Here is a 19,587-nt window from a genome sequence, read left to right on the forward strand (position 1 = left end):
CACACGTGCTAGGGAAAATACAGTCCCGGCTTTTCATGCTAATGTAAGAGCCAGATGTGCTAGATCTATGCTCTGTGGACACTGGCTTAACAGCAAATTATTTATTCACCCTCACTCGTCTGCAGTTGCGATTCACTTAGTGAAAGGTATCGCTAGTGTAATAGCTACCAGAGCATCCACATTTTTGTTGTCATTGTAGGCTTGGCTGGTAATTTAACCCAAAAAAGGGCCAGGGATCTCTTGCTTCTAAACAATAACCGAAGCTGTAGTCCAAAAAGTTGCTTTGCCATTCAGAAATGGTCTATTTTAATGTTGACATGTCTTAGATGCAGATGTCACAACAATGCAGTAAAGTAGAGCACTGTACATAGTTTTAGTCAAATAACATATAAAGGGCTCGTCCAGGATTTGAACCCGGGACCTCTCGCACCCAAAGCAAGAATCATACGCCTAGACCAACGAGCCTACTAGTTCAAGATTTGCTTTCTTATTTTGGCCTTTTGAGGCGTTTATTTTGGCTTTTTTTGGCTCTTTTGCCTAGTGCACAGTCTCAGTCTTGACTACACACATGAATGTATCAAGCCCTTATGCACAAATCAGTTGGCATTTGGGCTGAAAAGACAGTAACACAATTCAACTCCTGGAGACTGTACTTGAAAACGTAATATACCACACGTGCTAGGGAAAATACAGTCCCGGCTTGTCATGCTAATGTAAGAGCCAGATGTGCTAGATCTATGCTCTGTGGACACTGGCTTAACAGCAAATTATTTATTCACCCTCACTCGTCTGCAGTTGCGATTCACTTAGTGAAAGGTATTGCTAGTGTAATAGCTACCAGAGCATCCACATTTTTGTTGTCAATGTAGGCTTGGCTGGCAATTTAACCCAAAAAAGGGCCAGGGATCTCTTGCTTCTAAACAATAACCGAAGCTGTAGTCCAAAAAGTTGCTTTGCCATTCAGAAATGGTCTATTTTAATGTTGACATGTCTTAGATGCAGATGTCACAACAATGCAGTAAAGTAGAGCACTGTACATAGTTTTAGTCAAATAACATATAAAGGGCTCGTCCGGGATTTGAACCCGGGACCTCTCGCACCCAAAGCGAGAATCATACGCCTAGACCAACGAGCCTACTAGTTCAACATTTGATTTCTTATTTTGGCCTTTTGAGGCGTTTATTTTGGCTTTTTTGGCTCTTTTGCCTAGTGCACAGTCTCAGTCTTGACTACACACATGAATGTATCAAGCCCTTATGCACAAATCAGTTGGCATTTGGGCTGAAAAGACAGTCACACAATTCAACTCCTGGAGACTGTACTTGAAAACGTAATATACCACACGTGCTAGGGAAAGTACAGTCCCGCCTTGTCATGCTAATGTAAGAGCCAGATGTGCTAGATCTATGCTCTGTGGACACTGGCTTAACAGCAAATTATTTATTCACCCTCACTCGTCTGCAGTTGCGATTCACTTCGTGACAGGTATCGCTATTGTAATAGCTACCAGAGCATCCACATTTTTGTTGTCAATGTAGGCTTGGCTGGCAATTTAACCCAAAAAAGGGCCAGGGATCTCTCGCTTCTAAACAATAACAGAATAACCGAAGATGTAGTCCAACAAGCTGCTTTGCCATTCAGAAACGGTCTGTTTAAACGTTGACATGTCTTAGAAGCAGATGTCACAACAATGCAGTAAAGAAGAGCACTGTACATAATTTTAGTCAAATAACATATAAAGGGCTCGTCCGGGATTTGAACCCGGGACCTCTCACACCCGAAGCGAGAATCATACGACTAGACCAACGAGCCTTCTATTTCAAGATTTGATTTCTTATTTTGGCCTTTTGAGGCGTTTATTTAGGCTTTTTTGGCTCTTTTGCCTAGTGCACATTCTCAGTCTTGACTACACACATCTATGTATCACGCTTTTATGCACAAATCAGTTGGCATTTGGGCTGAAAAGACAGTAACACAATTCAACTCCTGAAGACTGTACTTGAAAACGTAATGTACCACACGTGCTAGGGAAAATACAGTCCCGGCTTGTCATGCTAATGTAAGAGCCAGATGTGCTAGATCTATGCTCTGTGGACACTGGCTTAACAGCAAATTATTTATTCACCCTCACTCGTCTGCAGTTGCGATTCACTTAGTGAAAGGTATCGCTAGTGTAATAGCTACCAGAGCATCCACATTTTTGTTGTCAATGTAGGCTTGGCTGGCAATTTAACCCAAAAAAGGGCCAGGGATCTCTTGCTTCTAAACAATAACCGAAGCTGTAGTCCAAAAAGTTGCTTTGCCATTCAGAAATGGTCTATTTTAATGTTGACATGTCTTAGATGCAGATGTCACAACAATGCAGTAAAGTAGAGCACTGTACATAGTTTTAGTCAAATAACATCTAAAGGGCTCGTCCGGGATTTGAACCCGGGACCTCTCGCACCCAAAGCGAGAATCATACGCCTAGACCAACGAGCCTACTAGTTCAACATTTGCTTTCTTATTTTGGCCTTTTGAGGCGTTTATTTTGGATTTTTTTGGCTCTTTTGCCTAGTGCACAGTCTCAGTCTTGACTACACACATGAATGTATCAAGCCCTTATGCACAAATCAGTTGGCATTTGGGCTGAAAAGACAGTAACACAATTCAACTCCTGGAGACTGTACTTGAAAACGTAATATACCACACGTGCTAGGGAAAATACAGTCCCGGCTTGTCATGCTAATGTAAGAGCCAGATGTGCTAGATCTATGCTCTGTGGACACTGGCTTAACAGCAAATTATTTATTCACCCTCACTCGTCTGCAGTTGCGATTCACTTCGTGACAGGTATCGCTATTGTAATAGCTACCAGAGCATCCACATTTTTGTTGTCAATGTAGGCTTGGCTGGCAATTTAACCCAAAAAAGGGCCAGGGATCTCTTGCTTCTAAACAATAACCGAAGCTGTAGTCCAAAAAGTTGCTTTGCCATTCAGAAATGGTCTATTTTAATGTTGACATGTCTTAGATGCAGATGTCACAACAATGCAGTAAAGTAGAGCACTGTACATAGTTTTAGTCAAATAACATATAAAGGGCTCGTCCGGGATTTGAACCCAGGACCTCTCGCACCCAAAGCGAGAATCATACGCCTAGAGCAACGAGCCAACTAGTTCAAGATTTGATTTCTTATTTTGGCCTTTTGAGGCGTTTATTTTGGCTTTTTTGGCTCTTTTGCCTAGTGCACAGTCTCAGTCTTGACTACACACATGAATGTATCAAGCCCTTATGCACAAATCAGTTGGCATTTGGGCTGAAAAGACAGTAACACAATTCAACTCCTGGAGACTGTACTTGAAAACGTAATATACCACACGTGCTAGGGAAAGTACAGTCCCGGCTTGTCATGCTAATGTAAGAGCCAGATGTGCTAGATCTATGCTCTGTGGACACTGGCTTAACAGCAAATTATTTATTCACCCTCACTCGTCTGCAGTTGCGATTCACTTCGTGACAGGTATCGCTATTGTAATAGCTACCAGAGCATCCACATTTTTGTTGTCAATGTAGGCTTGGCTGGCAATTTAACCCAAAAAAGGGCCAGGGATCTCTCGCTTCTAAACAATAACAGAATAACCGAAGATGTAGTCCAACAAGCTGCTTTGCCATTCAGAAACGGTCTGTTTAAACGTTGACATGTCTTAGAAGCAGATGTCACAACAATGCAGTAAAGAAGAGCACTGTACATAATTTTAGTCAAATAACATATAAAGGGCTCGTCCGGGATTTGAACCCGGGACCTCTCACACCCGAAGCGAGAATCATACGACTAGACCAACGAGCCTATTAGTTCAAGATTTGATTTCTTATTTTGGCCTTTTGAGGCGTTTATTTAGGCTTTTTTGGCTCTTTTGCCTAGTGCACATTCTCAGTCTTGACTACACACATCTATGTATCACGCTTTTATGCACAAATCAGTTGGCATTTGGGCTGAAAAGACAGTAACACAATTCAACTCCTGAAGACTGTACTTGAAAACGTAATGTACCACACGTGCTAGGGAAAATACAGTCCCGGCTTGTCATGCTAATGTAAGAGCCAGATGTGCTAGATCTATGCTCTGTGGACACTGGCTTAACAGCAAATTATTTATTCACCCTCACTCGTCTGCAGTTGCGATTCACTTAGTGAAAGGTATCGCTAGTGTAATAGCTACCAGAGCATCCACATTTTTGTTGTCAATGTAGGCTTGGCTGGCAATTTAACCCAAAAAAGGGCCAGGGATCTCTTGCTTCTAAACAATAACCGAAGCTGTAGTCCAAAAAGTTGCTTTGCCATTCAGAAATGGTCTATTTTAATGTTGACATGTCTTAGATGCAGATGTCACAACAATGCAGTAAAGTAGAGCACTGTACATAGTTTTAGTCAAATAACATATAAAGGGCTCGTCCGGGATTTGAACCCAGGACCTCTCGCACCCAAAGCGAGAATCATACGCCTAGACCAACGAGCCTACTAGTTCAAGATTTGATTTCTTATTTTGGCCTTTTGAGGCGTTTATTTTGGCTTTTTTGGCTCTTTTGCCTAGTGCACAGTCTCAGTCTTGACTACACACATGAATGTATCAAGCCCTTATGCACAAATCAGTTGGCATTTGGGCTGAAAAGACAGTAACACAATTCAACTCCTGGAGACTGTACTTGAAAACGTAATATACCACACGTGCTAGGGAAAGTACAGTCCCGGCTTGTCATGCTAATGTAAGAGCCAGATGTGCTAGATCTATGCTCTGTGGACACTGGCTTAACAGCAAATTATTTATTCACCCTCACTCGTCTGCAGTTGCGATTCACTTCGTGACAGGTATCGCTATTGTAATAGCTACCAGAGCATCCACATTTTTGTTGTCAATGTAGGCTTGGCTGGCAATTTAACCCAAAAAAGGGCCAGGGATCTCTCGCTTCTAAACAATAACAGAATAACCGAAGATGTAGTCCAACAAGCTGCTTTGCCATTCAGAAACGGTCTGTTTAAACGTTGACATGTCTTAGAAGCAGATGTCACAACAATGCAGTAAAGAAGAGCACTGTACATAATTTTAGTCAAATAACATATAAAGGGCTCGTCCGGGATTTGAACCCGGGACCTCTCACACCCGAAGCGAGAATCATACGACTAGACCAACGAGCCTATTAGTTCAAGATTTGATTTCTTATTTTGGCCTTTTGAGGCGTTTATTTAGGCTTTTTTGGCTCTTTTGCCTAGTGCACATTCTCAGTCTTGACTACACACATCTATGTATCACGCTTTTATGCACAAATCAGTTGGCATTTGGGCTGAAAAGACAGTAACACAATTCAACTCCTGAAGACTGTACTTGAAAACGTAATGTACCACACGTGCTAGGGAAAATACAGTCCCGGCTTGTCATGCTAATGTAAGAGCCAGATGTGCTAGATCTATGCTCTGTGGACACTGGCTTAACAGCAAATTATTTATTCACCCTCACTCGTCTGCAGTTGCGATTCACTTAGTGAAAGGTATCGCTAGTGTAATAGCTACCAGAGCATCCACATTTTTGTTGTCAATGTAGGCTTGGCTGGCAATTTAACCCAAAAAAGGGCCAGGGATCTCTTGCTTCTAAACAATAACCGAAGCTGTAGTCCAAAAAGTTGCTTTGCCATTCAGAAATGGTCTATTTTAATGTTGACATGTCTTAGATGCAGATGTCACAACAATGCAGTAAAGTAGAGCACTGTACATAGTTTTAGTCAAATAACATATAAAGGGCTCGTCCGGGATTTGAACCCAGGACCTCTCGCACCCAAAGCGAGAATCATACGCCTAGACCAACGAGCCTACTAGTTCAAGATTTGATTTCTTATTTTGGCCTTTTGAGGCGTTTATTTTGGCTTTTTTGGCTCTTTTGCCTAGTGCACAGTCTCAGTCTTGACTACACACATGAATGTATCAAGCCCTTATGCACAAATCAGTTGGCATTTGGGCTGAAAAGACAGTAACACAATTCAACTCCTGGAGACTGTACTTGAAAACGTAATATACCACACGTGCTAGGGAAAGTACAGTCCCGCCTTGTCATGCTAATGTAAGAGCCAGATGTGCTAGATCTATGCTCTGTGGACACTGGCTTAACAGCAAATTATTTATTCACCCTCACTCGTCTGCAGTTGCGATTCACTTCGTGACAGGTATCGCTATTGTAATAGCTACCAGAGCATCCACATTTTTGTTGTCAATGTAGGCTTGGCTGGCAATTTAACCCAAAAAAGGGCCAGGGATCTCTCGCTTCTAAACAATAACAGAATAACCGAAGATGTAGTCCAACAAGCTGCTTTGCCATTCAGAAACGGTCTGTTTAAACGTTGACATGTCTTAGAAGCAGATGTCACAACAATGCAGTAAAGAAGAGCACTGTACATAATTTTAGTCAAATAACATATAAAGGGCTCGTCCGGGATTTGAACCCGGGACCTCTCACACCCGAAGCGAGAATCATACGACTAGACCAACGAGCCTATTAGTTCAAGATTTGATTTCTTATTTTGGCCTTTTGAGGCGTTTATTTAGGCTTTTTTGGCTCTTTTGCCTAGTGCACATTCTCAGTCTTGACTACACACATCTATGTATCACGCTTTTATGCACAAATCAGTTGGCATTTGGGCTGAAAAGACAGTAACACAATTCAACTCCTGAAGACTGTACTTGAAAACGTAATGTACCACACGTGCTAGGGAAAATACAGTCCCGGCTTGTCATGCTAATGTAAGAGCCAGATGTGCTAGATCTATGCTCTGTGGACACTGGCTTAACAGCAAATTATTTATTCACCCTCACTCGTCTGCAGTTGCGATTCACTTAGTGAAAGGTATCGCTAGTGTAATAGCTACCAGAGCATCCACATTTTTGTTGTCAATGTAGGCTTGGCTGGCAATTTAACCCAAAAAAGGGCCAGGGATCTCTTGCTTCTAAACAATAACCGAAGCTGTAGTCCAAAAAGTTGCTTTGCCATTCAGAAATGGTCTATTTTAATGTTGACATGTCTTAGATGCAGATGTCACAACAATGCAGTAAAGTAGAGCACTGTACATAGTTTTAGTCAAATAACATATAAAGGGCTCGTCCGGGATTTGAACCCGGGACCTCTCGCACCCAAAGCGAGAATCATACGCCTAGACCAACGAGCCTACTAGTTCGACATTTGATTTCTTATTTTGGCCTTTTGAGGCGTTTATTTTGGCTTTTTTGGCTCTTTTGCCTAGTGCACAGTCTCAGTCTTGACTACACACATGAATGTATCAAGCCCTTATGCACAAATCAGTTGGCATTTGGGCTGAAAAGACAGTAACACAATTCAACTCCTGGAGACTGTACTTGAAAACGTAATATACCACACGTGCTAGGGAAAGTACAGTCCCGGCTTGTCATGCTAATGTAAGAGCCAGATGTGCTAGATCTATGCTCTGTGGACACTGGCTTAACAGCAAATTATTTATTCACCCTCACTCGTCTGCAGTTGCGATTCACTTCGTGACAGGTATCGCTATTGTAATAGCTACCAGAGCATCCACATTTTTGTTGTCAATGTAGGCTTGGCTGGCAATTTAACCCAAAAAAGGGCCAGGGATCTCTCGCTTCTAAACAATAACAGAATAACCGAAGATGTAGTCCAACAAGCTGCTTTGCCATTCAGAAACGGTCTGTTTAAACGTTGACATGTCTTAGAAGCAGATGTCACAACAATGCAGTAAAGAAGAGCACTGTACATAATTTTAGTCAAATAACATATAAAGGGCTCGTCCGGGATTTGAACCCGGGACCTCTCACACCCGAAGCGAGAATCATACGACTAGACCAACGAGCCTTCTGTTTCAAGATTTGATTTCTTATTTTGGCCTTTTGAGGCGTTTATTTAGGCTTTTTTGGCTCTTTTGCCTAGTGCACATTCTCAGTCTTGACTACACACATCTATGTATCACGCTTTTATGCACAAATCAGTTGGCATTTGGGCTGAAAAGACAGTAACACAATTCAACTCCTGAAGACTGTACTTGAAAACGTAATGTACCACACGTGCTAGGGAAAATACAGTCCCGGCTTGTCATGCTAATGTAAGAGCCAGATGTGCTAGATCTATGCTCTGTGGACACTGGCTTAACAGCAAATTATTTATTCACCCTCACTCGTCTGCAGTTGCGATTCACTTAGTGAAAGGTATCGCTAGTGTAATAGCTACCAGAGCATCCACATTTTTGTTGTCAATGTAGGCTTGGCTGGTAATTTAACCCAAAAAAGGGCCAGGGATCTCTTGCTTCTAAACAATAACCGAAGCTGTAGTCCAAAAAGTTGCTTTGCCATTCAGAAATGGTCTATTTTAATGTTGACATGTCTTAGATGCAGATGTCACAACAATGCAGTAAAGTAGAGCACTGTACATAGTTTTAGTCAAATAACATATAAAGGGCTCGTCCGGGATTTGAACCCGGGACCTCTCGCACCCAAAGCAAGAATCATACGCCTAGACCAACGAGCCTACTAGTTCAAGATTTGCTTTCTTATTTTGGCCTTTTGAGGCGTTTATTTTGGCTTTTTTTGGCTCTTTTGCCTAGTGCACAGTCTCAGTCTTGACTACACACATGAATGTATCAAGCCCTTATGCACAAATCAGTTGGCATTTGGGCTGAAAAGACAGTAACACAATTCAACTCCTGGAGACTGTACTTGAAAACGTAATATACCACACGTGCTAGGGAAAATACAGTCCCGGCTTGTCATGCTAATGTAAGAGCCAGATGTGCTAGATCTATGCTCTGTGGACACTGGCTTAACAGCAAATTATTTATTCACCCTCACTCGTCTGCAGTTGCGATTCACTTAGTGAAAGGTATCGCTAGTGTAATAGCTACCAGAGCATCCACATTTTTGTTGTCAATGTAGGCTTGGCTGGCAATTTAACCCAAAAAAGGGCCAGGGATCTCTTGCTTCTAAACAATAACCGAAGCTGTAGTCCAAAAAGTTGCTTTGCCATTCAGAAATGGTCTATTTTAATGTTGACATGTCTTAGATGCAGATGTCACAACAATGCAGTAAAGTAGAGCACTGTACATAGTTTTAGTCAAATAACATATAAAGGGCTCGTCCGGGATTTGAACCCGGGACCTCTCGCACCCAAAGCGAGAATCATACGCCTAGACCAACGAGCCTACTAGTTCAACATTTGATTTCTTATTTTGGCCTTTTGAGGCGTTTATTTTGGCTTTTTTGGCTCTTTTGCCTAGTGCACAGTCTCAGTCTTGACTACACACATGAATGTATCAAGCCCTTATGCACAAATCAGTTGGCATTTGGGCTGAAAAGACAGTCACACAATTCAACTCCTGGAGACTGTACTTGAAAACGTAATATACCACACGTGCTAGGGAAAGTACAGTCCCGCCTTGTCATGCTAATGTAAGAGCCAGATGTGCTAGATCTATGCTCTGTGGACACTGGCTTAACAGCAAATTATTTATTCACCCTCACTCGTCTGCAGTTGCGATTCACTTCGTGACAGGTATCGCTATTGTAATAGCTACCAGAGCATCCACATTTTTGTTGTCAATGTAGGCTTGGCTGGCAATTTAACCCAAAAAAGGGCCAGGGATCTCTCGCTTCTAAACAATAACAGAATAACCGAAGATGTAGTCCAACAAGCTGCTTTGCCATTCAGAAACGGTCTGTTTAAACGTTGACATGTCTTAGAAGCAGATGTCACAACAATGCAGTAAAGAAGAGCACTGTACATAATTTTAGTCAAATAACATATAAAGGGCTCGTCCGGGATTTGAACCCGGGACCTCTCACACCCGAAGCGAGAATCATACGACTAGACCAACGAGCCTTCTATTTCAAGATTTGATTTCTTATTTTGGCCTTTTGAGGCGTTTATTTAGGCTTTTTTGGCTCTTTTGCCTAGTGCACATTCTCAGTCTTGACTACACACATCTATGTATCACGCTTTTATGCACAAATCAGTTGGCATTTGGGCTGAAAAGACAGTAACACAATTCAACTCCTGAAGACTGTACTTGAAAACGTAATGTACCACACGTGCTAGGGAAAATACAGTCCCGGCTTGTCATGCTAATGTAAGAGCCAGATGTGCTAGATCTATGCTCTGTGGACACTGGCTTAACAGCAAATTATTTATTCACCCTCACTCGTCTGCAGTTGCGATTCACTTAGTGAAAGGTATCGCTAGTGTAATAGCTACCAGAGCATCCACATTTTTGTTGTCAATGTAGGCTTGGCTGGCAATTTAACCCAAAAAAGGGCCAGGGATCTCTTGCTTCTAAACAATAACCGAAGCTGTAGTCCAAAAAGTTGCTTTGCCATTCAGAAATGGTCTATTTTAATGTTGACATGTCTTAGATGCAGATGTCACAACAATGCAGTAAAGTAGAGCACTGTACATAGTTTTAGTCAAATAACATATAAAGGGCTCGTCCGGGATTTGAACCCGGGACCTCTCGCACCCAAAGCGAGAATCATACGCCTAGACCAATGAGCCTACTAGTTCCGTATTTGCTTTCTTATTTTGGCCTTTTGAGGCGTTTATTTTGGCTTTTTTTGGCTCTTTTGCCTAGTGCACAGTCTCAGTCTTGACTACACACATGAATGTATCAAGCCCTTATGCACAAATCAGTTGGCATTTGGGCTGAAAAGACAGTAACACAATTCAACTCCTGGAGACTGTACTTGAAAACGTAATATACCACACGTGCTAGGGAAAATACAGTCCCGTCTTGTCATGCTAATGTAAGAGCCAGATGTGCTAGATCTATGCTCTGTGGACACTGGCTTAACAGCAAATTATTTATTCACCCTCACTCGTCTGCAGTTGCGATTCACTTCGTGACAGGTATCGCTATTGTAATAGCTACCAGAGCATCCACATTTTTGTTGTCAATGTAGGCTTGGCTGGCAATTTAACCCAAAAAAGGGCCAGGGATCTCTCGCTTCTAAACAATAACCGAATAACTGAAGATGTAGTCCAACAAGCTGCTTTGCCATTCAGAAACGGTCTGTTTAAACGTTGACATGTCTTAGAAGCAGATGTCACAACAATGCAGTAAAGAAGAGCACTGTACATAATTTTAGTCAAATAACATATAAAGGGCTTGTCCGGGATTTGAACCCAGGAACTCTCACACCCGAAGCGAGAATCATACGACTAGACCAACGAGCCTACTATTTCAACATTTGCTTTCTTATTTTGGCCTTTTGAGGCGTTTATTTTGGCTTTTTTTGGCTCTTTTGCCTAGTGCACAGTCTCAGTCTTGACTACACACATGAATGTATCAAGCCCTTATGCACAAATCAGTTGGCATTTGGGCTGAAAAGACAGTAACACAATTCAACTCCTGGAGACTGTACTTGAAAACGTAATATACTACACGTGCTAGGGAAAATACAGTCCCGGCTTGTCATGCTAATGTAAGAGCCAGATGTGCTAGATCTATGCTCTGTGGACACTGGCTTAACAGCAAATTATTTATTCACCCTCACTCGTCTGCAGTTGCGATTCACTTCGTGACAGGTATCGCTATTGTAATAGCTACCAGAGCATCCACATTTTTGTTGTCAATGTAGGCTTGGCTGGCAATTTAACCCAAAAAAGGGCCAGGGATCTCTCGCTTCTAAACAATAACAGAATAACCGAAGATGTAGTCCAACAAGCTGCTTTGCCATTCAGAAACGGTCTGTTTAAACGTTGACATGTCTTAGAAGCAGATGTCACAACAATGCAGTAAAGAAGAGCACTGTACATAATTTTAGTCAAATAACATACAAAGGGCTCGTCCGGGATTTGAACCCGGGACCTCTCACACCCGAAGCGAGAATCATACGACTAGACCAACGAGCCTACTAGTTCAAGATTTGATTTCTTATTTTGGCCTTTTGAGGCGTTTATTTAGGCTTTTTTGGCTCTTTTGCCTAGTGCACATTCTCAGTCTTGACTACACACATCTATGTATCACGCTTTTATGCACAAATCAGTTGGCATTTGGGCTGAAAAGACAGTAACACAATTCAACTCCTGGAGACTGTACTTGAAAACGTAATGTACCACACGTGCTAGGGAAAATACAGTCCCGTCTTGTCATGCTAATGTAAGAGCCAGATGTGCTAGATCTATGCTCTGTGGACACTGGCTTAACAGCAAATTATTTATTCACCCTCACTCGTCTGCAGTTGCGATTCACTTAGTGAAAGGTATCGCTAGTGTAATAGCTACCAGAGCATCCACATTTTTGTTGTCAATGTAGGCTTGGCTGGCAATTTAACCCAAAAAAGGGCCAGGGATCTCTTGCTTCTAAACAATAACCGAAGCTGTAGTCCAAAAAGTTGCTTTGCCATTCAGAAATGGTCTATTTTAATGTTGACATGTCTTAGATGCAGATGTCACAACAATGCAGTAAAGTAGAGCACTGTACATAGTTTTAGTCAAATAACATCTAAAGGGCTCGTCCGGGATTTGAACCCGGGACCTCTCGCACCCAAAGCGAGAATCATACGCCTAGACCAACGAGCCTACTAGTTCAACATTTGCTTTCTTATTTTGGCCTTTTGAGGCGTTTATTTTGGATTTTTTTGGCTCTTTTGCCTAGTGCACAGTCTCAGTCTTGACTACACACATGAATGTATCAAGCCCTTATGCACAAATCAGTTGGCATTTGGGCTGAAAAGACAGTAACACAATTCAACTCCTGGAGACTGTACTTGAAAACGTAATATACCACACGTGCTAGGGAAAATACAGTCCCGGCTTGTCATGCTAATGTAAGAGCCAGATGTGCTAGATCTATGCTCTGTGGACACTGGCTTAACAGCAAATTATTTATTCACCCTCACTCGTCTGCAGTTGCGATTCACTTCGTGACAGGTATCGCTATTGTAATAGCTACCAGAGCATCCACATTTTTGTTGTCAATGTAGGCTTGGCTGGCAATTTAACCCAAAAAAGGGCCAGGGATCTCTCGCTTCTAAACAATAACAGAATAACCGAAGATGTAGTCCAACAAGCTGCTTTGCCATTCAGAAACGGTCTGTTTAAACGTTGACATGTCTTAGAAGCAGATGTCACAACAATGCAGTAAAGAAGAGCACTGTACATAATTTTAGTCAAATAACATACAAAGGGCTCGTCCGGGATTTGAACCCGGGACCTCTCACACCCGAAGCGAGAATCATACGACTAGACCAACGAGCCTACTAGTTCAAGATTTGATTTCTTATTTTGGCCTTTTGAGGCGTTTATTTAGGCTTTTTTGGCTCTTTTGCCTAGTGCACATTCTCAGTCTTGACTACACACATCTATGTATCACGCTTTTATGCACAAATCAGTTGGCATTTGGGCTGAAAAGACAGTAACACAATTCAACTCCTGGAGACTGTACTTGAAAACGTAATGTACCACACGTGCTAGGGAAAATACAGTCCCGTCTTGTCATGCTAATGTAAGAGCCAGATGTGCTAGATCTATGCTCTGTGGACACTGGCTTAACAGCAAATTATTTATTCACCCTCACTCGTCTGCAGTTGCGATTCACTTAGTGAAAGGTATCGCTAGTGTAATAGCTACCAGAGCATCCACATTTTTGTTGTCAATGTAGGCTTGGCTGGCAATTTAACCCAAAAAAGGGCCAGGGATCTCTTGCTTCTAAACAATAACCGAAGCTGTAGTCCAAAAAGTTGCTTTGCCATTCAGAAATGGTCTATTTTAATGTTGACATGTCTTAGATGCAGATGTCACAACAATGCAGTAAAGTAGAGCACTGTACATAGTTTTAGTCAAATAACATCTAAAGGGCTCGTCCGGGATTTGAACCCGGGACCTCTCGCACCCAAAGCGAGAATCATACGCCTAGACCAACGAGCCTACTAGTTCAACATTTGCTTTCTTATTTTGGCCTTTTGAGGCGTTTATTTTGGATTTTTTTGGCTCTTTTGCCTAGTGCACAGTCTCAGTCTTGACTACACACATGAATGTATCAAGCCCTTATGCACAAATCAGTTGGCATTTGGGCTGAAAAGACAGTAACACAATTCAACTCCTGGAGACTGTACTTGAAAACGTAATATACCACACGTGCTAGGGAAAATACAGTCCCGGCTTGTCATGCTAATGTAAGAGCCAGATGTGCTAGATCTATGCTCTGTGGACACTGGCTTAACAGCAAATTATTTATTCACCCTCACTCGTCTGCAGTTGCGATTCACTTCGTGACAGGTATCGCTATTGTAATAGCTACCAGAGCATCCACATTTTTGTTGTCAATGTAGGCTTGGCTGGCAATTTAACCCAAAAAAGGGCCAGGGATCTCTTGCTTCTAAACAATAACCGAAGCTGTAGTCCAAAAAGTTGCTTTGCCATTCAGAAATGGTCTATTTTAATGTTGACATGTCTTAGATGCAGATGTCACAACAATGCAGTAAAGTAGAGCACTGTACATAGTTTTAGTCAAATAACATATAAAGGGCTCGTCCGGGATTTGAACCCAGGACCTCTCGCACCCAAAGCGAGAATCATACGCCTAGAGCAACGAGCCAACTAGTTCAAGATTTGATTTCTTATTTTGGCCTTTTGAGGCGTTTATTTTGGCTTTTTTGGCTCTTTTGCCTAGTGCACAGTCTCAGTCTTGACTACACACATGAATGTATCAAGCCCTTATGCACAAATCAGTTGGCATTTGGGCTGAAAAGACAGTAACACAATTCAACTCCTGGAGACTGTACTTGAAAACGTAATATACCACACGTGCTAGGGAAAGTACAGTCCCGGCTTGTCATGCTAATGTAAGAGCCAGATGTGCTAGATCTATGCTCTGTGGACACTGGCTTAACAGCAAATTATTTATTCACCCTCACTCGTCTGCAGTTGCGATTCACTTCGTGACAGGTATCGCTATTGTAATAGCTACCAGAGCATCCACATTTTTGTTGTCAATGTAGGCTTGGCTGGCAATTTAACCCAAAAAAGGGCCAGGGATCTCTCGCTTCTAAACAATAACAGAATAACCGAAGATGTAGTCCAACAAGCTGCTTTGCCATTCAGAAACGGTCTGTTTAAACGTTGACATGTCTTAGAAGCAGATGTCACAACAATGCAGTAAAGAAGAGCACTGTACATAATTTTAGTCAAATAACATATAAAGGGCTCGTCCGGGATTTGAACCCGGGACCTCTCACACCCGAAGCGAGAATCATACGACTAGACCAACGAGCCTATTAGTTCAAGATTTGATTTCTTATTTTGGCCTTTTGAGGCGTTTATTTAGGCTTTTTTGGCTCTTTTGCCTAGTGCACATTCTCAGTCTTGACTACACACATCTATGTATCACGCTTTTATGCACAAATCAGTTGGCATTTGGGCTGAAAAGACAGTAACACAATTCAACTCCTGAAGACTGTACTTGAAAACGTAATGTACCACACGTGCTAGGGAAAATACAGTCCCGGCTTGTCATGCTAATGTAAGAGCCAGATGTGCTAGATCTATGCTCTGTGGACACTGGCTTAACAGCAAATTATTTATTCACCCTCACTCGTCTGCAGTTGCGATTCACTTAGTGAAAGGTATCGCTAGTGTAATAGCTACCAGAGCATCCACATTTTTGTTGTCAATGTAGGCTTGGCTGGCAATTTAACCCAAAAAAGGGCCAGGGATCTCTTGCTTCTAAACAATAACCGAAGCTGTAGTCCAAAAAGTTGCTTTGCCATTCAGAAATGGTCTATTTTAATGTTGACATGTCTTAGATGCAGATGTCACAACAATGCAGTAAAGTAGAGCACTGTACATAGTTTTAGTCAAATAACATATAAAGGGCTCGTCCGGGATTTGAACCCAGGACCTCTCGCACCCAAAGCGAGAATCATACGCCTAGACCAACGAGCCTACTAGTTCAAGATTTGATTTCTTATTTTGGCCTTTTGAGGCGTTTATTTTGGCTTTTTTGGCTCTTTTGCCTAGTGCACAGTCTCAGTCTTGACTACACACATGAATGTATCAAGCCCTTATGCACAAATCAGTTGGCATTTGGGCTGAAAAGACAGTAACACAATTCAACTCCTGGAGACTGTACTTGAAAACGTAATATACCACACGTGCTAGGGAAAGTACAGTCCCGGCTTGTCATGCTAATGTAAGAGCCAGATGTGCTAGATCTATGCTCTGTGGACACTGGCTTAACAGCAAATTATTTATTCACCCTCACTCGTCTGCAGTTGCGATTCACTTCGTGACAGGTATCGCTATTGTAATAGCTACCAGAGCATCCACATTTTTGTTGTCAATGTAGGCTTGGCTGGCAATTTAACCCAAAAAAGGGCCAGGGATCTCTCGCTTCTAAACAATAACAGAATAACCGAAGATGTAGTCCAACAAGCTGCTTTGCCATTCAGAAACGGTCTGTTTAAACGTTGACATGTCTTAGAAGCAGATGTCACAACAATGCAGTAAAGAAGAGCACTGTACATAATTTTAGTCAAATAACATATAAAGGGCTCGTCCGGGATTTGAACCCGGGACCTCTCACACCCGAAGCGAGAATCATACGACTAGACCAACGAGCCTATTAGTTCAAGATTTGATTTCTTATTTTGGCCTTTTGAGGCGTTTATTTAGGCTTTTTTGGCTCTTTTGCCTAGTGCACATTCTCAGTCTTGACTACACACATCTATGTATCACGCTTTTATGCACAAATCAGTTGGCATTTGGGCTGAAAAGACAGTAACACAATTCAACTCCTGAAGACTGTACTTGAAAACGTAATGTACCACACGTGCTAGGGAAAATACAGTCCCGGCTTGTCATGCTAATGTAAGAGCCAGATGTGCTAGATCTATGCTCTGTGGACACTGGCTTAACAGCAAATTATTTATTCACCCTCACTCGTCTGCAGTTGCGATTCACTTAGTGAAAGGTATCGCTAGTGTAATAGCTACCAGAGCATCCACATTTTTGTTGTCAATGTAGGCTTGGCTGGCAATTTAACCCAAAAAAGGGCCAGGGATCTCTTGCTTCTAAACAATAACCGAAGCTGTAGTCCAAAAAGTTGCTTTGCCATTCAGAAATGGTCTATTTTAATGTTGACATGTCTTAGATGCAGATGTCACAACAATGCAGTAAAGTAGAGCACTGTACATAGTTTTAGTCAAATAACATATAAAGGGCTCGTCCGGGATTTGAACCCAGGACCTCTCGCACCCAAAGCGAGAATCATACGCCTAGACCAACGAGCCTACTAGTTCAAGATTTGATTTCTTATTTTGGCCTTTTGAGGCGTTTATTTTGGCTTTTTTGGCTCTTTTGCCTAGTGCACAGTCTCAGTCTTGACTACACACATGAATGTATCAAGCCCTTATGCACAAATCAGTTGGCATTTGGGCTGAAAAGACAGTAACACAATTCAACTCCTGGAGACTGTACTTGAAAACGTAATATACCACACGTGCTAGGGAAAGTACAGTCCCGCCTTGTCATGCTAATGTAAGAGCCAGATGTGCTAGATCTATGCTCTGTGGACACTGGCTTAACAGCAAATTATTTATTCACCCTCACTCGTCTGCAGTTGCGATTCACTTCGTGACAGGTATCGCTATTGTAATAGCTACCAGAGCATCCACATTTTTGTTGTCAATGTAGGCTTGGCTGGCAATTTAACCCAAAAAAGGGCCAGGGATCTCTCGCTTCTAAACAATAACAGAATAACCGAAGATGTAGTCCAACAAGCTGCTTTGCCATTCAGAAACGGTCTGTTTAAACGTTGACATGTCTTAGAAGCAGATGTCACAACAATGCAGTAAAGAAGAGCACTGTACATAATTTTAGTCAAATAACATATAAAGGGCTCGTCCGGGATTTGAACCCGGGACCTCTCACACCCGAAGCGAGAATCATACGACTAGACCAACGAGCCTATTAGTTCAAGATTTGATTTCTTATTTTGGCCTTTTGAGGCGTTTATTTAGGCTTTTTTGGCTCTTTTGCCTAGTGCACATTCTCAGTCTTGACTACACACATCTATGTATCACGCTTTTATGCACAAATCAGTTGGCATTTGGGCTGAAAAGACAGTAACACAATTCAACTCCTGAAGACTGTACTTGAAAACGTAATGTACCACACGTGCTAGGGAAAATACAGTCCCGGCTTGTCATGCTAATGTAAGAGCCAGATGTGCTAGATCTATGCTCTGTGGACACTGGCTTAACAGCAAATTATTTATTCACCCTCACTCGTCTGCAGTTGCGATTCACTTAGTGAAAGGTATCGCTAGTGTAATAGCTACCAGAGCATCCACATTTTTGTTGTCAATGTAGGCTTGGCTGGCAATTTAACCCAAAAAAGGGCCAGGGATCTCTTGCTTCTAAACAATAACCGAAGCTGTAGTCCAAAAAGTTGCTTTGCCATTCAGAAATGGTCTATTTTAATGTTGACATGTCTTAGATGCAGATGTCACAACAATGCAGTAAAGTAGAGCACTGTACATAGTTTTAGTCAAATAACATATAAAGGGCTCGTCCGGGATTTGAACCCGGGACCTCTCGCACCCAAAGCGAGAATCATACGCCTAGACCAACGAGCCTACTAGTTCGACATTTGATTTCTTATTTTGGCCTTTTGAGGCGTTTATTTTGGCTTTTTTGGCTCTTTTGCCTAGTGCACAGTCTCAGTCTTGACTACACACATGAATGTATCAAGCCCTTATGCACAAATCAGTTGGCATTTGGGCTGAAAAGACAGTAACACAATTCAACTCCTGGAGACTGTACTTGAAAACGTAATATACCACACGTGCTAGGGAAAGTACAGTCCCGGCTTGTCATGCTAATGTAAGAGCCAGATGTGCTAGATCTATGCTCTGTGGACACTGGCTTAACAGCAAATTATTTATTCACCCTCACTCGTCTGCAGTTGCGATTCACTTCGTGACAGGTATCGCTATTGTAATAGCTACCAGAGCATCCACATTTTTGTTGTCAATGTAGGCTTGGCTGGCAATTTAACCCAAAAAAGGGCCAGGGATCTCTCGCTTCTAAACAATAACAGAATAACCGAAGATGTAGTCCAACAAGCTGCTTTGCCATTCAGAAACGGTCTGTTTAAACGTTGACATGTCTTAGAAGCAGATGTCACAACAATGCAGTAAAGAAGAGCACTGTACATAATTTTAGTCAAATAACATATAAAGGGCTCGTCCGGGATTTGAACCCGGGACCTCTCACACCCGAAGCGAGAATCATACGACTAGACCAACGAGCCTTCTGTTTCAAGATTTGATTTCTTATTTTGGCCTTTTGAGGCGTTTATTTAGGCTTTTTTGGCTCTTTTGCCTAGTGCACATTCTCAGTCTTGACTACACACATCTATGTATCACGCTTTTATGCACAAATCAGTTGGCATTTGGGCTGAAAAGACAGTAACACAATTCAACTCCTGAAGACTGTACTTGAAAACGTAATGTACCACACGTGCTAGGGAAAATACAGTCCCGGCTTGTCATGCTAATGTAAGAGCCAGATGTGCTAGATCTATGCTCTG

General features: G+C 42.1%; 24 non-coding genes across 24 annotated transcripts; all 24 read right to left on the reverse strand.

Annotated features, from left to right (window-relative positions):
- Window positions 1-1,063: 1,063 nt before the first annotated feature.
- trnap-ugg (transfer RNA proline (anticodon UGG)) lies at window positions 1,064-1,135 on the reverse strand. Its single transcript has one exon. It is a non-coding gene; the product is annotated as a tRNA-Pro (tRNA).
- A 605-nt stretch (window positions 1,136-1,740) lies between these two features.
- On the reverse strand, window positions 1,741-1,812 carry trnap-cgg (transfer RNA proline (anticodon CGG)). Its single transcript has one exon. It is a non-coding gene; the product is annotated as a tRNA-Pro (tRNA).
- Window positions 1,813-2,409: 597 nt separating this feature from the next.
- Window positions 2,410-2,481, reverse strand: trnap-ugg (transfer RNA proline (anticodon UGG)). Its single transcript has one exon. It is a non-coding gene; the product is annotated as a tRNA-Pro (tRNA).
- Window positions 2,482-3,756: 1,275 nt separating this feature from the next.
- Window positions 3,757-3,828, reverse strand: trnap-cgg (transfer RNA proline (anticodon CGG)). The gene has a single exon. It is a non-coding gene; the product is annotated as a tRNA-Pro (tRNA).
- A 597-nt stretch (window positions 3,829-4,425) lies between these two features.
- trnap-ugg (transfer RNA proline (anticodon UGG)) lies at window positions 4,426-4,497 on the reverse strand. Its single transcript has one exon. It is a non-coding gene; the product is annotated as a tRNA-Pro (tRNA).
- Window positions 4,498-5,102: 605 nt separating this feature from the next.
- Window positions 5,103-5,174, reverse strand: trnap-cgg (transfer RNA proline (anticodon CGG)). Its single transcript has one exon. It is a non-coding gene; the product is annotated as a tRNA-Pro (tRNA).
- Window positions 5,175-5,771: 597 nt separating this feature from the next.
- Window positions 5,772-5,843, reverse strand: trnap-ugg (transfer RNA proline (anticodon UGG)). The gene has a single exon. It is a non-coding gene; the product is annotated as a tRNA-Pro (tRNA).
- A 605-nt stretch (window positions 5,844-6,448) lies between these two features.
- On the reverse strand, window positions 6,449-6,520 carry trnap-cgg (transfer RNA proline (anticodon CGG)). Its single transcript has one exon. It is a non-coding gene; the product is annotated as a tRNA-Pro (tRNA).
- Window positions 6,521-7,117: 597 nt separating this feature from the next.
- On the reverse strand, window positions 7,118-7,189 carry trnap-ugg (transfer RNA proline (anticodon UGG)). Its single transcript has one exon. It is a non-coding gene; the product is annotated as a tRNA-Pro (tRNA).
- Window positions 7,190-7,794: 605 nt separating this feature from the next.
- Window positions 7,795-7,866, reverse strand: trnap-cgg (transfer RNA proline (anticodon CGG)). Its single transcript has one exon. It is a non-coding gene; the product is annotated as a tRNA-Pro (tRNA).
- A 597-nt stretch (window positions 7,867-8,463) lies between these two features.
- On the reverse strand, window positions 8,464-8,535 carry trnap-ugg (transfer RNA proline (anticodon UGG)). The gene has a single exon. It is a non-coding gene; the product is annotated as a tRNA-Pro (tRNA).
- A 598-nt stretch (window positions 8,536-9,133) lies between these two features.
- On the reverse strand, window positions 9,134-9,205 carry trnap-ugg (transfer RNA proline (anticodon UGG)). The gene has a single exon. It is a non-coding gene; the product is annotated as a tRNA-Pro (tRNA).
- A 605-nt stretch (window positions 9,206-9,810) lies between these two features.
- On the reverse strand, window positions 9,811-9,882 carry trnap-cgg (transfer RNA proline (anticodon CGG)). The gene has a single exon. It is a non-coding gene; the product is annotated as a tRNA-Pro (tRNA).
- Window positions 9,883-11,835: 1,953 nt separating this feature from the next.
- trnap-cgg (transfer RNA proline (anticodon CGG)) lies at window positions 11,836-11,907 on the reverse strand. The gene has a single exon. It is a non-coding gene; the product is annotated as a tRNA-Pro (tRNA).
- Window positions 11,908-12,504: 597 nt separating this feature from the next.
- Window positions 12,505-12,576, reverse strand: trnap-ugg (transfer RNA proline (anticodon UGG)). Its single transcript has one exon. It is a non-coding gene; the product is annotated as a tRNA-Pro (tRNA).
- A 606-nt stretch (window positions 12,577-13,182) lies between these two features.
- On the reverse strand, window positions 13,183-13,254 carry trnap-cgg (transfer RNA proline (anticodon CGG)). Its single transcript has one exon. It is a non-coding gene; the product is annotated as a tRNA-Pro (tRNA).
- Window positions 13,255-13,851: 597 nt separating this feature from the next.
- Window positions 13,852-13,923, reverse strand: trnap-ugg (transfer RNA proline (anticodon UGG)). The gene has a single exon. It is a non-coding gene; the product is annotated as a tRNA-Pro (tRNA).
- Window positions 13,924-15,198: 1,275 nt separating this feature from the next.
- trnap-cgg (transfer RNA proline (anticodon CGG)) lies at window positions 15,199-15,270 on the reverse strand. The gene has a single exon. It is a non-coding gene; the product is annotated as a tRNA-Pro (tRNA).
- A 597-nt stretch (window positions 15,271-15,867) lies between these two features.
- trnap-ugg (transfer RNA proline (anticodon UGG)) lies at window positions 15,868-15,939 on the reverse strand. The gene has a single exon. It is a non-coding gene; the product is annotated as a tRNA-Pro (tRNA).
- A 605-nt stretch (window positions 15,940-16,544) lies between these two features.
- Window positions 16,545-16,616, reverse strand: trnap-cgg (transfer RNA proline (anticodon CGG)). The gene has a single exon. It is a non-coding gene; the product is annotated as a tRNA-Pro (tRNA).
- A 597-nt stretch (window positions 16,617-17,213) lies between these two features.
- On the reverse strand, window positions 17,214-17,285 carry trnap-ugg (transfer RNA proline (anticodon UGG)). Its single transcript has one exon. It is a non-coding gene; the product is annotated as a tRNA-Pro (tRNA).
- A 605-nt stretch (window positions 17,286-17,890) lies between these two features.
- On the reverse strand, window positions 17,891-17,962 carry trnap-cgg (transfer RNA proline (anticodon CGG)). Its single transcript has one exon. It is a non-coding gene; the product is annotated as a tRNA-Pro (tRNA).
- Window positions 17,963-18,559: 597 nt separating this feature from the next.
- On the reverse strand, window positions 18,560-18,631 carry trnap-ugg (transfer RNA proline (anticodon UGG)). Its single transcript has one exon. It is a non-coding gene; the product is annotated as a tRNA-Pro (tRNA).
- Window positions 18,632-19,236: 605 nt separating this feature from the next.
- trnap-cgg (transfer RNA proline (anticodon CGG)) lies at window positions 19,237-19,308 on the reverse strand. The gene has a single exon. It is a non-coding gene; the product is annotated as a tRNA-Pro (tRNA).
- Window positions 19,309-19,587: the final 279 nt, after the last annotated feature.

Source organism: Brachyhypopomus gauderio, unplaced genomic scaffold, assembly GCF_052324685.1.
Source record: "Brachyhypopomus gauderio isolate BG-103 unplaced genomic scaffold, BGAUD_0.2 sc111, whole genome shotgun sequence".
NCBI lineage: Eukaryota > Metazoa > Chordata > Actinopteri > Gymnotiformes > Hypopomidae > Brachyhypopomus > Brachyhypopomus gauderio.